Below are 11,486 nucleotides of genomic sequence, written 5' to 3'. Positions count from 1 at the left end.
GGTGCAGTTGTTAGATCGGTTTCTGCTGCTAAAATGGCGGGTTATCAAGATTTAAGTGAGTTTGAACGTTGTGTTATAGTCGGCGCACGAGCGATGGGACACACCATCTCCTAGGTAGCGATGAAGTGGAGATTTTCCAGTACGACCATTTCATGTGTGTACCGTGAATATTATGAATCCGGTAAAACATCAAATCTCCGACATCGCTGCGGCCGGAAAAAGATTCGACAAGAACGGGACCGACAACGACTGAAGAGAATCTTTCAACGTGACAGAAGTGCAACTGTTCCGCAAATTGCTGTAGATTTCAGTATCGGGCCATCAACAAGTGTCAGCGAGAAAACCATTCAACGAAACATCGCGTACCCTTGATGACTGCACGACACAAAGCTTTACGCCTTGCCTGGGCCTGTCAACATAGACATTGGACTGTTGATGACTGGAAACATGTTGCCTGGAAGGACGAGTCTCGTTTTCAATCGTATCGAGCGAATGGACGTGTACAGGTATGGAGACAACTGCACGAATCTATGGAACCTGCATGTCACCAAGGGACTGTTCAAGCTTGTGGGGGCTCTGTAATGGTATGGAGCGTGTGCAGCTGATGTGGGACCCCTGAAACGTCTAGATACGACTATAAAAGGTGACACCTACATAAGTATCCCGTGTGATCACCTGCATCCATTCATGGCCATTGTGCATTCTGATGGACTTGAGCAATTCCAGCAGGACAAGGTGACACCCCACATGTCCAGAATTGCTACAGTGTGGCTCCAGGGACCCTCTTCTGAGTTTAAACACCTCTGCTGGTCCGCAAACTCCACAGACATGAACTTTATTGGGCATATCTAGGATGCCTCGCAACGTTCTGTTCAGAAGAGAGCTCCATCCCCTCGTACTCTTTCGAATTTATGGACAACCCTGCCGCATTTATGGTGTCAGTGTTCGCTGCAGCATTACTTCAGACATTAGTCAAGTCCATGCCATGTCATGCTGCGGCACTTCTGCGTGCTCTCGGGGGCCCTACACGATATTAGGCAGGTGTAGCACTTTCTTTGGCTTTTGAGTGTATGTGGCTTCTGAGAAGCTGCTCGACTATTGTACCCCATCCTTTTTAACACCCTACGCACAGTCATTTTGTTAGCTGTACTACGGTTCGTGTTAGCTGTTCGTGTTACTATGCCTTCTCGTTCTGCCCTTCACATTGGACACAATATCTTGGCTCTTCCTGCATCTCGCTCTCTTTTCGAGGGAGGATTCCGTTTCATATAAAGATGGCAGGTAATTTTACAATCTTTTTGGTCAGTAGACAAGGTTGAATAGCTTTCTTCCTACACAGTGTTTTTTTTTCATTTTCATCGACTGTCGACCTTATTTGCTACGTTTGTAGTTATTCTGTTGTTTCCTGTGATGCTCGCCAGCGGACTACACAATGGTTCAGAATCCACATCCGATTCGTTAATCTTCCCGCTCCAAAAACGTTTGGTACGTCGCATAGCCTTTACCTCGTTAGCTGCATGATTTCTTCCTTTTCACATATGGAATGCTCACTGGAGCTTGCTTGATATTTTCACAGTTCTTTTTTAGATAGTCACACTCCCCACAGTCGGAGCATGTCAGTTGTTTTCCTTACAGTATTTTGCAATGAGCCCATAGTCGTGGCAGTTGTAGCATTTGGTGAATGCACTGTAGTCCTTCACAGTGGTTGATCGAAATCCAATGTATAGTCTTTTCTGAATAACCATCTGTGCTTTGGCTTTTGGATTTACCTCCAGTACACAATTTGCTGTTATCTTCTCCTGTGTGCCCGTTTTGAACCTGACTTTTGTGTCTTCTAAGAACTGTTTCCTATCTGTCGTTCCCTCCAAGTTCTGTTCGTATACTGACTCAATTAATTCACTTTCTGGCATGGTAACTGGGACGTCATCCATTATCACTTCCGGCCTACACTTCCTAGGCGGCTCGCAAGTCATTTCTTTATTTTTTCCCATTCTGTTTCTGTTTCAATTATGAGTACGTCGTTTTCTGCCTTTATTTTCTTGATTCTTATCTTCTCTTTCTTCGGACCAATTAGCTCTGTCACACGTGTCTGTATTTCCTTTGCGTCTTTCTTGCTCATGTATTTGATGAATAGTGTGCTATCTTGCCTTGGCTTGTGTGTTCTCAATCTTTGATTTTGTGGCGACCTTCTAAACGACTGAAGCAGTGGCTACCTAACTAGCAAACGAACGCTCCTCTTGTTTTTGTTTTCTTCCCTAAGCCTGGCATTTTCTTTTTCTAACTGTTCTATAAGCCTAGTCCGTTTTGCGTGCGATATTGACCAATGAGTGAGTTTTTATTTCAATTCCAGTACTTTTAAGGCAGCAACATTTGTGGTTTCGCTGAATTGCTCATCAATATATTGTACACTAAAGAGCTAAAGAAATTGGTACACCTGCCTAATATCGCGTGGAGCCCCCGCAAGCACGTAGAAGTGTCGCAACAAGACGTGCCATGGACTCGACTAACGTCTGAAATAGTGATGGAGGGAACTGGCACCATGAATACTGTAGGGCTGTCCTGAAATCCGTAGGAGTACGAGGGGTTGGAAGTCTCTTCTGAACAGCACGCTGCAAGGCATCCAAGATATGCTCAATAATGTTTTAATGTCACGGGAGTTTGACGTCTAGTCTTTAAGCTCAGAGTGTTCCTGGAGACACTCCGTAGCAAATCTGGACGTGTGGAGTGTTGCATTGTCCTGCTGGGACTGCCAAAGTCCATCTGAATGCACAATGGACATAATGGAAGCAGGTGATCAGACAGGATGCTTACGTACGTGATATCTGTCAGAGTTGTATCTAGGCGTATCGGGGGTTCCATTTTAGAGTGCTGCAACGCTCCATGTTTGACCGGTCACGGCTCGCCTGTTGACGGGGGGACCGAGCCGCTCGTGTCCGGCCCCATACGACTCGGCTCGGTCACGTACTCGCACCATGTCTGTTGTCCGGATTCCGGACACGCGGATAACCGAGCATGACCGGTCACCGCTGACGTCTCACATCGCCTCGCCACGGCTCGCTGCTCTGTACTGTACAAATCCAACGCCTCTCTCTCTCTCTCTCTCTCTATTTCTGTCTCTCTCTCTCTCTCTCTCTCTCTCTCTCTCTCTCTCTCTTTCTTTTAATACAAAAGTAACGTTTCCAAGAACGGGTACGTTGCACAGCTAAATTCATAGAGCACTTTCTTTTACAATATTTACTCCCGTCTTCCTAACGTCCGGGAATTTTGTTGTAAATAAAACACTGATCAGAAGAGACCAATCTGTGTTAATGTAATGAGATGTAAGCGTCAAATAGTGCACCTGATTATGCGAATCAGTCCACATATCAACTATCGCAGCACATGTTTTATTAATAACTTCCGCAATAACAGAAGGCATTATACTGTTTCGTATTGCATCAGCTTGTTCTTTGACATGTCTGCTTATAGTAGAGGGATGTGGCATGACATCTGCCACGTTAACTTTTCCATAATGCGCACCTAAATGTATTAATTCTTGGCCTAGTTCTCTGAAACCTTCACCGCAAACAGCATTAAAAGGTCTCATATCTTTAGCACACATTGCGACACACTTTGCTGTAATACTATTTTTTATTACTGCCGGTATTCCTGAAGGAGCTGTATCTTTGCGAGGTTTCTTGCAACTGTGTTTCTTTAAAAGAGTGGTTCCCGATTGGAAACACAATAATGTGGAGCAGTTTATGCACGATACGTATCCAGTAGACGCACTGTTTTCGTTTACAACCACCAAAAATATGCTCCGTACTTGGCTTTTTAGACCTTCCCGTCTTTTCAATGTGTAAACATTGATTTCAATCTTACGTCTTACTGCACTGGTTTCCTCGCACTGCATGATTGCAGAGAGAGAGAGAGACACACCACAAATTAGAAGCCCGTACTGGCTGCAGTCTCACACGGATAATGACACGTGTAATGTGTTTGAAGTTGCGTGCTACGTATTCGGTCACGGCTTCTATGCTCGGTCACTAGAACTAGTGCGGGCAGCCTATCCAGTTAGGGTGTGCTCGCCCCATCTCGTATTTTGTGCTCGCTTACTCGGTCATGCAGGACTCTATTCCATATCACTCGAACTGTACACGCCCCACACCATTACACTGCATCTATCAGCATGAACTGTTCCCTCCTGACATGCAGTGTCCATGGATTCACGAGGTTGTCTCCGTACCCGTACATGTCCATTCGCTAGTTACAATATGAAACGAGACTCGTCCGACCACCAATACGTTTCCAGTCATCAATAGTCCAACTTCGGAGTTGACGGGCCGAGGGGAAACGTAAAGCTTTCTATCGTGCAGTCATCAAGGGTACACGAGTGGGCTTTCGGCGCAGAAAGCCCATATCGATAATATTTCGTTGAATGGTTCGCACACTGACACTTGTTGATGGCTGAGCATTGACATTTGCAGCAATTTGGGGAAGGGTCTCACTTCTGTCACGTTGAACAATTCTCTTCAGTCGTCGTTGGTCCCGTTCTTGCAGGATCTTTTTCCGGCCGTAGCGACGTCAGAGTTCTCATGTTTTACCGGATTCCTGATGTTCACGGAACACTCATGAAATGGTCGCACGGGAAAATCCCCACTTCATTGCTACCTCGGAGATGCTTTGTCCCAACGCTCGTGCGCCAACCAGAACACCACGTTCAACGCACTTAAATCTTTATAACCTGACACTGTCGCAGCAGTAACCGATCAAACAACAGCGCCAGACACTTGTCTTATACAGGGTGTTACAAAAAGGTATGGCCAAACATTCAGGAAACATTCCTCACACACAAAGAAAGAAAATATGTTATGTGGACATGTGTCCGGAAACGCTTACTTTCCACGTTAGAGCACATTTTATTACTTCAATTCACATTAATCATGGAATGGAAACACACAGCAACAGAACATACCAGCGTCACTTCAAACACTTTGTTACAAGAAATGCTCAAAATGTCCTCCGTTAGCGAGGATACATGCATCCACCCTTCGTCGCATGGAATCCCTGATGCGCTGATGCAGCCCTGGAGAATGGCGTATTGTATCGCAGCCGTCCACAATACGAGCACAAAGAGTCTCTACATTTGGTACCGGGGTTGCGTAGACAAGAGCTTTCAAATGCCCCCATAAATGAAAGTCAAGAGGGTTGAAGTCAGGAGAGCGTGGAGGCCATGGAATTGGTCCGCCTCTACCAATCCACCGGTCACCGAATACGTTGTTGAGAAGCATACGAACACTTCGACTGAAATGTGCAGGAGCTCCATCGTGCATGAACCACATGTTGTGTCGTACTTGTAAAGGCACATGTTCTAGCAGCACAGGTAGAGTATCCCGTATGAAATCATGATAATGTGCTCCATTGAGCGTAGGTGAAAGAACATGGGGACCAATCAAGACATCACCAAAAATGCCTGCCCAAACGTTCACAGAAAATCTGTGTTGATGACGTGATTGCACAATTGAGTGCGGCTTCTCGTCAGCCCACACATGTTGATTGTGAAAATTTATAATTTGATCACGTTGAAATGAAGCCTCATCCGTAAAAAGAACATTTGCACTGAAATGAGGATTGACACATTGTTGGATGAACCATTCGCAGAAGTGTACCCGTGGAGGCCAATCAGCTGCTGATAGTGCCTGCACACGCTGTACATGGTACGGAAACAACTGGTTCTCCTGTAGCACTCTCCATACAGTGACGAGGTCAACGTTACCTTGTACAGCAGCAACTTCTCTGACACTGACATTAGGGTTATCGTCAACTGCACGAAGAATTGCCTCGTCCATTACAGGTCTCCTCGTCGTTCTAGGTCTTCCCCAGTCGCGAGTCATAGGCTGGAATGTTCCGTGCTCCCTAAGACGCCGATCAATTGCTTCGAACGTCTTCCTGTCGGGACACCTTCGTTCTGGAAATCTGTCTCGATACAAACGTACCGCGCCACGGCTATTGCCCCGTGCTAATCCATACATGAAATAGGCATCTGCCAACTCCGCATTTGTAAACATTGCACTGGCTGCAGAATCACGTTCGTGATGAACACTAACCTGTTGATGCTACGTACTGATGTGCTTGATGCTAGTACTGTAGAGCAATGAGTCGCATGTCAACACAAGCACCGAAGTCAACATTACCTTCCTTCAATTGGGCCAACTGTGAATCGAGGAAGTACAGTACATACTGACGAAACTAAAATGAGCTCTAACATGGAAATTAAGCGTTTGCGGACACATGTCCACATAAAATCTTTTCTTTATTTGTGTGTGAGGAATGTTTCCTGAAAGTTTGGCCGTATCTTTCTGTAACACCATGTATAGCCGCTGCCAGCTGCAGCGCCAAATTCTGCCTGTTTACATATGTCTATGTTTGAATACGCAAACCTATACCAATTTCTTTGGCACTTTAGTGTATTATATCGTCAAGTTCGTCCGACTGTACATTGTTTCTGAGTGATCGGAAATTTTTGTGGACGGCTTTGTTGCTCTCTCTGTGTAGCTTTTTGCCTCATCCATCTTTCATAATGTGTAGATGAAATAGCTAGGCCTTGATGTGTTGCTACTCACCTGTATGTACACACGCGGTTGTTACAAACGCGTCCGCTGTCTCCACAGTCGCCGTCGCCCCACACCTCCTCCACCGCCGAATCCGATGTCCCCCGTGGCCGGCAGCGTGACAGGTGGTGCCGGTGTCGCTACTAATGTAAGCTGCGCTCCAATTGGCCCGGGCCGCGGTGAACGACTGTTACGTGCAGACGAATACACGACGAGTATTTACACGTCTCTTATTTTCACAGTAACGTCCGTACGCATTACAATCGCTCACAGTGAAGCCATTACATGCACAAGCAAACTGAACGCGAACGTTGGTAGATTCCGTTTTCCACTGCAGATTTGTAATACGAACGGAGCGGATATTAATCCACTGCCGACAAGGCGGCCACCCATCTTGCCTCAGTACAGTGTCTAATTTCTGAAACCCAGTATTTGTTTGGTGGATGAATAAAATTGACTCAAAGGAACCTAGAGCAAACAGTGAGGTTGTAGCGCCAAAACCCATGGACATACAAAGACCGAGCCATCGTGAATAAGCCACGGGATATACACACATCAAGAAACGTTTTGCATCACCTCGGTTCCGACATTTCCGGAACGTGTACAGAAAATTGGAATAGAGATCAACATAAACTTCATTTCCGCCCTTTTTATTGCTCATGAAAACCACACATCGCATGTTGTACCACCACACAGCGAGACCCTCAGAGGCTGTGGTCCTGATTGCTGTACACACCGGTACCTGTAATACCCAGTAGCACGTCCTGCATTAATGCATGCCTGTATTCGTCCTGGCATACTATCCACAAGTTCCTCAAGGCACTGTTGGTCCAGACTGTCCCACTCCTCAACGGCGATTCGGCGTAGATCCCTTAGAGTGGCTGGTGGGTCACGTCGTCCATAAACAGTCCTTTTCAATCTATCCCAGGCATGTTCGATAGGGTTCATGTTTGGAGAACATGCTGGCCACTCTAGTCGAGGGATGTCGTCATCCTAAAGAAAATTATTCCACAGAGGTGCACAATGAAGGCGCGAATTTACGTCCATAACGACGAATGCCTCGTCAAAATGCCTCGTCAATATGCTACCGATATCGTTGCACTCTCGGTCGGAAGATGACATTCACGCATCGTACAGCCGTTACGGCGCCTTCCATGACCACCAGCGGCGTATGTCAGCACCACACAATGCCACCTCAAAACAACAAGGAACCTCCAGCTTCCTGCACTCGCTGGACAGTGTGTCTAAGGCGTTCATCCTGACCGTGTTGCCTCCAAACACGTCTCCGACGATTTCTCTGATTGAAGGCATGTGCGACACTCATCCGTGAAAAGAACGTGATGCCAATCCTGAGCTGTCCTTTCGGCATGTTGTTGGGTCCATCTGTACCGCGCTGCATGGTGTCGTAGTTGCAAAGATGGACCTCGCCATGGACGTCGAGAGTGAAGTTGCGCATCATGCAGCCTATTGCGCACAATTTGAGTCGTAACACGACGTCCTGTGGCTGCACGAAAAGTATTATTCAACATGGTGGCGTTGCTGTCAGGGTTTCTTCGAGCCATAATCCGTAGGTAGCGGTCATCCACTGCATTAGTAGCCCTTGGACGGCCTGAGCAAGGCATGTCATCGACAGTTCCTGTCTCTCCGTATCTCCTCCATGTCCGAACATCTCTTTGGTTCACTCCGAGACGCCTGGACACTTCCCTTGGTGATAGCCCTTCCTGCCACAAAGTAACAGTGCGGACGCGATCGAACCGCGGTATTGACCGTCTATGCATGGTTGAACTACAGACAACACGGGCCGTGTACCTCCTTCCCGGTGGAATGACTGGAACTGATCGGCTGTCGGACCCCGCCGTCTAATAGGCGCTGCTCATGCATGGTTATTTACATCTTTGGACGGGTTTAGTGACATCTCTGAACAGTTAAAAGGACATTGTCCACAGTCAACGTCTATTTTCAGGAGTTCTGGGAACCGGGGGATGCAAAACTTTTTTTGATGTGTGTAAATCAGCAAGTTAGAAGAACGCTTAGCCAGAGTTCTGTTGTGTGGAGTCTCTAAGATGCCTCACCAGTTACTGCTGCTTTGAGATGGTAGTCTGGCCACTGCCACATTGTCCGCACTTTGGCTCCGACAATCACAGCACATTCTCCATCCGCTACTGCCTGATTGTGTGAGTCAGACGGTCAGCTCTGGTCTTCATTGCTGAGTGGCCAGCCGACCCAGAGCTTGATGTTACCTGCCTCTGCACAGCGTAGTAATCTGTTACCTTTCATAAACCTTGTCATATTGTATACAATTCGTAATCTCATAACATCTGATTTTTTTTTTAAATTATCGATTAACCGAATGTTCAAATAAGTTTGTAACCAGTCATTATGTACTACATTCCACAGTATCTCGACGTTGTTACCTGCCCCTCATCTTTAGGTGAGCCATCGAAAACTACCCCTTTGTCCCGCAGTTTACTAGTGCTCTGCAAGTATTCTTTGCAGGCATTAAGATCGTGGTGGCAGACCGGTCACACTACTCAGTGGGCAGCGACACCGCCGGTGGAACTGCAGATCTCAACTGTCCTCAGGGATCTCTCTCACCTTGACCATCAGCGTAACCTGTGGTCTTCGTTTAGAGAAAATTGTGGGAATGATCTGGTTCCATGCATTATCCAACTGGTACCCGCTATCACGGATCATTACATTATCCGTTTTGAGTATTACTCCGCATTTGAATCTGATGAAACGTGATAGCTGGTACCAGTAGGATAATACGTGAAAGCCCATCACTTCCACAATTTGATCCAGACGAGAGCCACAGATTACACCAATGGTCAGTGAGAGTGGCACCCCTGAAAACAGCTGAGTTCTGCAATTCCAGCGGCGATGGCACTGCCCCCTGGGTAGCGTGGTCAGTTTACCACAGTTCTAACGCTTGGCCGCTTGGCCGAGCGGTTCTAGGCGCTTCAGTCCAGAACCGCGCTGCTGCTACGCTCGCAGGTTCGAAACCTGCCTCGGGCATGGATGTGTGTGATGTCCTTAGATTGGTTAGGTTTAAGTAGTTCTAAGTTTAGGGGACTGATGACCTCAGATGCTAGTTCCCATAGTGCTTAGAGCCATTTGAACCAATTTAACGCTTGTATGGAATACACACAGTTCACTAATAAACTTAGAAACAGAGGGGGGCGTTCTTCATCAGTTTAAAGGCCCACCTGAAGATGACTGGCAGGTGCCTGATAGAAATGACGTGTAGTAAAGGACAATCAGCTATATGTTCAGACTTCTTTTCATATATCATGTGTCTCTCGTGCTACCTAGGTAACATACCCCAGGAGAATTTTGCTCTCTGAACAGCTGATCGTAAATGTTTCTTCACAGTCACTCACTCACTGTAACGTGATTTTAGCACGGTGTTTGTGTTTCAGTGGTTAATACTTTTACTCGCCAACGTTAATGTTTCATTCCATTCCATTCCATGATACCCCATATTTTCATATAAATTTCCTACCATTCTGCCTTTCAGGATTGTACGCACGCTGTAGGATGTTTTAATTGGTGTAACAAGTTAGGCGCCCAGACCAAAGAAGTAATTGAACTTCTTAAGCATGAACAACTGAACGGAATGGAGAGTGCCTTGAAAGGAGGAGAATATAAGACGAACATCAATAAAATCAAAACGAGGATAATGAAATATAGTCGAAATAAATCAGGTGATGCTTAGGGAATTACATTAGAGAAAGCGACAAGTGATTTAGTAGGTGAGCTTTGCAATTTGGGGAACAAAATAACTGATGAAGGCCGAAGTGAGAGGATTAGAAGAGTGCTGAATATTAGATGGGTCTTTCACACAAATAGGTGCTAAATAGAACTGAGGAGAAAAGATATTTGTGGCACAACTTGACTACAAGAAGTGGTAGATTGACAGGACACATTCTGAGACGTCGAGGAATCAGCGGTTTAGCACTCGAGGGAAATATGATTTGTAAAAATCGTATTGGGAAACTAACGGATGAATACAGTAAGCAGATTCAGAAAGATGTTGCTTGCAGTAGTTATTCGGAGATGAAGAGGCTCTCACTGGATAGAGTAGCATGGAGAGCTGCATCAGACCATTCTTCAGACTGAAGGCCACAACAATAACAAACATGAACGAACGCAGCAGGAACGAATTCTTCTATAAACTGAAATCCCAGTGTGCAGTTCCACAAATTAGAACATTCTCGTATGTTACGAAAGTGCTCCAACCACCATGTGATACCTCTATTAGAAATTTTAGACATAATAATATCGAAGTGATTAGAGATGGGCCTCTAACTAAAGGGGAATAGGACTGGTGAAGAAATTGACCATGGGCTTGTCAAAGACAGCAGTCCCGTTCCACAAAAATGTGAACCCAGTCCCCTAGGGACTGCACCACATGATCTGGTATGAGATTATCACTGACAGAGTGGTTCGCCCAGTTCCTGTGAAGAAGTCTGGCACTTCGTACTGGTCATTGGTTCACAGTTCTCATTTGTTTGCCGGCCATACGCTGATGAGGTTAGAAACTTTCACTACTAGCATTAGAACCAGAAACCTCATCCCACACTCACTGTGTTGAATGCAATAGTGACTATGATGTTGTTACTTCAGTCCCCCGAGGCAGATGTCCCATAGTGCATTCCTTGCTCATGATATCTGAAACATGATCTCACGTGTGTCTACAGAAGAGAAGGTACAATCTGTTTTTCTTAACTGAAGTATTTGTTTAATTATCCAGCCCCAAACCACTTGCGAGATACAGTAAGTATTTGAAGATACATTTACTGCAAACATTTTTGTCATTTTCCCTTTTATCTTTATTACATGCATTAACATCCACATATAATAAAATACAAAATACTATACTACAGAAAATGTGTA

The sequence above is a fragment of the Schistocerca cancellata genome, chromosome 2 (assembly GCF_023864275.1).
Source record: "Schistocerca cancellata isolate TAMUIC-IGC-003103 chromosome 2, iqSchCanc2.1, whole genome shotgun sequence".
In the NCBI taxonomy this organism is placed as follows: domain Eukaryota; kingdom Metazoa; phylum Arthropoda; class Insecta; order Orthoptera; family Acrididae; genus Schistocerca; species Schistocerca cancellata.
This window is presented reverse-complemented; position numbering follows the sequence as displayed.